Source organism: Kryptolebias marmoratus, linkage group LG5 (genome assembly GCF_001649575.2).
Source record: "Kryptolebias marmoratus isolate JLee-2015 linkage group LG5, ASM164957v2, whole genome shotgun sequence".
Taxonomy (NCBI): Eukaryota; Metazoa; Chordata; class Actinopteri; order Cyprinodontiformes; family Rivulidae; genus Kryptolebias; species Kryptolebias marmoratus.
Window position 1 is genome coordinate 24697444 of NC_051434.1, and position 5519 is coordinate 24702962.

The 5519-nt window shown below is 37.9% G+C and overlaps 1 long non-coding RNA gene across 1 annotated transcript; it reads right to left on the reverse strand.

Moving 5' to 3' along the window:
• Positions 1 to 2332: 2332 nt before the first annotated feature.
• LOC112451144 lies at positions 2333 to 3908 on the reverse strand. The gene is made up of 3 exons (XR_003039899.2): positions 3737 to 3908; positions 3597 to 3644; positions 2333 to 3334 (listed from the first exon to the last, which is right to left on the reverse strand). It is a non-coding gene; the product is annotated as an uncharacterized LOC112451144 (long non-coding RNA).
• Positions 3909 to 5519: the final 1611 nt, after the last annotated feature.

The window sequence follows — 5519 nt, forward strand, 5'->3', positions numbered from 1 at the left end:
AGAAATTGTCCCGTAAAACTATACTGTAAAAAAAGGGTACAAAAATTATTAAATTGAGATAAAGGGTAGGATTAAATAAGGTTTACTTCTTCCTACTCCTTTTCAAACAGAAAAGTAGTGGTTAGTTAATTATTTTGTTCTTGGTTATGTATGCATATGTTTTATCTTGACCTACTGGTTACTTGTTTTTAAAAATTTGTTTGAAATAAATAAATAAATATATTTAAATGTTCAACTCGAAGCACTCAGAGAGTGCAAACCTCTGCCAAGGCCATAGGGTCATACAATTCTTGTACTATTCAGATTGTGATCCAGATCACCACCAAAAAAAATAATCACTTGTTTGTTATGACAACCCCAACATTTCCTAAAATTTTCATCAAAATCTGTTCATCATTTTTTTAAGTCATTTTGCTGACAGACGGACAGACAGTAACAATAAACCAATGTTAATAAAAACATAACTTTGGTGGAGGTAACAACATGAAAAAATGTTTGTAAACATAAATTATTTGACGTAATAATGTTTTTCTGCTCCACTCTATTGAAGGCAATGTTATTGCTCATTAGTCTTGTCTTTTCACTAAAGTAAAACAGTAAACAAAGATTTTGTTGGAGTTAAGCAACTGGAATCTGTCAACACAAAAACAGGCCTGCAGTCGGTTATTGTTGTTGTTGTGTCTGTTATGCTTGGGGTTGTAGGTTAGGCAGGAAGTTGTTCTAATACATTTCAGTCTGGAGAGACTCACACAGAAAGGATACAGCAAGTTGAAAAGTTTTATTTGACTTAAGTTCTTTGGCACTCGGACCCCGGCAGAAGACGTGTGCACTGAGGATCGCCAAGCTTGGATGAGCAGCTCGAGGCGAGGATCAGGGCAGTCTTCTTTCCCGGGGCCTGGACACTGGTGGTGGAGTGGAGACCAAGAGCAAACCCAGCGGAGCAAGAAGGAGCCCGAAGGACAAAGGGGGAGATGGGGAGGGGGCGGGTTGAAGCACGGCTGGGAAGCGGTTGGATCTGTGAATAATGAGCCTTTTAAAAAGGTTCCTAAGTGATGATTGGCTGCGGTGGAGTGAGGACTTGGTGCTGGCTGGCTGAGGTGGAGACAAGGCCATTGGATGATGCAGGTAAGTTGGAGAGAGTCTCCCAGGCTGAATTTTTGCCTAGGCTTCATTTTCAAAATATTGTTTTGTCTGTTGAATGCATGGGTGATGTTTCCAAGATTTTTGAATCAATAAAAAACTTTTTCTACGAGTTTTGCTTATTGTTACCTTAAGAGAGAGCACATTTTAGTTCAAAGATCTGTAAAAATCTTTTCTTTCCTTCCAGCAGCTGTAAAACTGTACAACACTGTTCCCAACAAACAAAATAAACTGTTTACATTCCTGCTGTTCTTTGCACAATTTCCCTATTCTGTACATAGCCTGTTGTTGCACAAATAAAAGCACATTTGTACAATTCTACTTTATCATAATACACTTACATGTTTTAATATCTACATTTACTGTTCATTAACTATGGTTTTTCCACTTAATATTTTTCTCACAGATGTATAAACACATGTAAACTTTATTTTGTACCCTACGTGCTTCTATTTTTCTATGACTTTGCTTTTGATGTACTGAAATATCACCACTGAGGGACAAATAAATGATTATTCTTTTCTATTCTATTCTATTCTATTCTAATATAGTTACAGTAAATTAAAACACCATTGAAACAGGTAGAACACTTTTTTTTTGCTTCCTGTTTCACTTAACATCATAATATCTTAACTTAAGATCAGCTTTTTTAGCTTGACAGTTGGTCTTTTACATTTACTCTCAATTACTTTTCTGCTAACTCTGCAGCAAGTACTGACTCTTCTTCAGACTCCATCTGTTTTAGTCCCTGCAGGCTCAGTACCTGCTGGAACAAATTATTTTGCTTTGATAAAAAAAAAAAAAAAAAAAAAAACTGCCTAACTACACAATGTTACTGTGTGTCATTGTTTGGCTAGCTGAGTGGATTGGAGCTGTGTAAGTGCTGCCCTACATTGGTAAAGTGTTTTGAAATTGGAGGTAGAAGTGGGTCACAACACAAACAACAAGCAGAAACAAGCAGAAAATCAAGGCACTTCATTGTTGTGAACAACTAATCGACACTCCAAAATAGAGTATTCCCAATGAATTAAAAATGCAACTGGATAACATAAGTGGGAATTTTATATGTATGTTTATATATGTATTACTGTATATGTATATATGAGTGTTCCCTCAATTTTATGTCACTGCCAGAGCCTTCTTTCTCAACAGTTTAAACATCACCTTTTAGATAGGAGCATTATGTGGTAAATCGTTCTATTGGTCAAAGGCATATTTTACACAAAAGAGAGAGACATTGTTTGATCAACATGAAAGCATGTATTTACTGTATAAAATCTGACCACTTTATTGTCATCTACCCAATTTGGCTAGTTCCAGGGATACTGATGGGTCAGTCTATATGTTCAGCTGTCCCCCTTCTACTATTACCTTCAAGGCTATGTGTAAATCATGTCACTTTCTCCCTCTGGTGCTGAACAGAACCTCATCCATAATGAACTGGTAAAACAATTGCAGATCCCAGCTAACTTTCTTTCCAAAGCCTTAATATTTTCAGTTGTCAACAAGCAAATTCTGGCCACCATTACCCAGAAAACCAAACTAATTTATTTTGTGGTATCTGGTAATCATTGAAATGTGGGTGAGTTTTTTGTAATGTATTCCCCTCTTTCCTTTGATTTTTTGTTTGTCCTGGTTAGCAAATACAACCTGGTACTACACTGGGTCAAAAAAGAATAGATCACTGGAGAACATTCTGCCTATCCTGCTGTTTACATTAAGCTAACTATCTCCACCTCACCTTCTCCCACCACTTCCTGTGAACAGTCTGACATCTCAAATATTTCATTCACTTATCATGATCTCTTATCTGTGTTCAGTAAGGAAAAAGTCCTCTCTCTACGACGTTATCCCCTATGCCTACCCTTTTGACCTGCTACCCTCCCCTCTAGTCAACTCTACAATCTGTCTGGACCTGAGAGAGACACAATGAAGAAGTCAAGAAAGCAACAAACCCACACCCTTCAGTTCTTTCACCCCAAGCTGGGGTTGGTTCAGGTCCCAAGCAAGTTACTTATAAAGTGCTGGGTTCAGTGCAGGTCCTGACAAACGTCATATTGGAGTGGGGACAAAATTGTTCAGTTGGCTGCAGGGAGCCTCCTACCAGCCTGGCAGGAGAAACAGAAATCTTCGGGCACTACAAGTGCAATCCTTTCTTTAGGCTCCAGGCCTGGACCTTCAGCTCGCCATCAACCTGGCCAGTATAATAAAACAGGACCATTTTCTCAATAAATATATAATCAAAACATTCTAGTGTGCACACAAATTCTATAAATGGCATTCTTTGCGCTATAAATAATTCCAACAATCTTTTTCAGTCAATATGCATATTCAATAAATATAAAGGGCAATATAAATTACATCCATGAAAAATCCAATAACTATACACCATATAAATTAGTTGACATGAAATGTAAAAACAATCTAAACAAGTGCTCAATAAACATTTAAGGTACCTTATTGTTCTTCAGTTGGGTATTCACAGCTAGGATGGGCGTCTAGATCTAAATAGCAGTAAGTAATTACACAGCTACACAAAACAAACACTCAATGTCATCAATAAGCTAACCGCTAAGTGACACGCAGAAACACTCACCCGGTCCGCAGTTTCTATCTTATATAACCTTTCTTTCATCTCTTCTCGGCTCGTGGTAGTTGGTTCCTGCAGCTCTGCTCCTCCCAACGCGTTCTAATCTTTCCTACTTCCCCGCTCCAGCTGATATACCTAACAGATGGCTGTGGTGGAGCATGTGACCCTGATACTCAACAGCGATTGGCTGTTCAGTAGTCTAGCGAGAATTAATGTTGGTACATTTGAACTATCGCGAGATTTGATAGATAAAGGGGATAGAGAGTGGAAAGTCCAGAGAATGGAAGTTAAAATTTACACCTGGGTTACACCAACTTTACAAGAGAAGCTAGATCTCGTTAGAGGAGGACAGCCAACCACCGAGCTAGCTAACCTGTCCCAGGTGGGGAAGGGGTTTGTCCGCCTTTTCCAGGCAAGCAACTACGAGCGGTACCTCTGGCTTACGGCTTCTGATGTCATTGAGGTCTTTTTGAGGAAAGAAAGGAGAATGGATTTTGTGTTGAAAATAAGTGTTTTGGGGGACACAGCCGTTTTGGTGAGTGCAGACATTTTTATTTAATTTTTCTATTTTATTTATTTTTGACAGTAGCATACCAGATAAGTTTTAATTGCTGATGTGGGTTTGTTGATTTTTAAAATGCGCCGGATAATAGCCCATTTTGTACACAACTGAGGTGATGCAATTTCTAACTACTCTCCAGTCCTGGTGTTATAAATGCTGGCATAATGAAAGGTATTTATTGACTAAGTTGGACATCACTGAAGGCCTAAGTGTGAAATGCACCGTCTGCCACTGGAATTTAGCCTACCTTCAATCGGCCAAACATCTAAACTAAAGACATACTCAATTGTCTCTGTTCTTTTTATGTCAGGATTCCTGCTTTGTCCAGTCTCCTTAAACCATTTAATGTTTCAGGATAAGAGCTGTGCTGTCAACATCTGATGGCACTCTTCAAAGCTGTAATCAGTTCCACCTGAGGACTCCTAACACTACTTAAGACTGAGCTGAATCACTATTTTTTGTTGGATTGTTAACATCTCATGGTGATCGTTCTCATTTCAGCCCATTATCATGCTCTTGTCTAAATAGTTCTTTGTTCAGTCCCTCCAGGATTTCGCAGGCCTTTTTTGTGATTGTTGCGGCTAAAATGCCTGATTTCGCGGGGCATTTTCCAAAAAGTTGCGATGAAAAGTTGCGTGTTTTTTTTATACTAAAATCAATTAAAAACCATAACTTTTAATATATAAACCAAAAATACTTCCTAGTTTTGTAAGATAATTACCAACAAACATTGAAATTATCAAAAGGTGCTTTATTTGAGAACTTTGACAGCTTCTAAACTTACATTCATGACCATTTCTGGATTGTCCCTGGTCTGCAGCTCTCCTCACATGTTTTGCAGACACAAAGTGTTTGTCGATGCGTTTATGTTCCATGATTAGGTAGGTAGGTAGGTACATTTATTTATATAGCCTTTTTCAGCACAAGACGACTCAAAGTGCTTTACAACACAAGAACAAAATTACAGACAGAGTTACAGAACATGATAATGAACAAAATTACAGACAGAGTTACAGAACATGATAATGAACAAAATTACAGACAGGTACAAGATACAATGATAACTAATTGTCTAAATAAGCTAAGCTAAACCAACAGATCTTAACATGACTAAATGTACAGAACTAAACTAAGCTAAAACTAAAACTAACGGTACTGAACTATCTAAAAGTACCCTAGGCCCGCTATACAGCCGAAGTAAAACCAGACATATCTAAGCATGAGCTA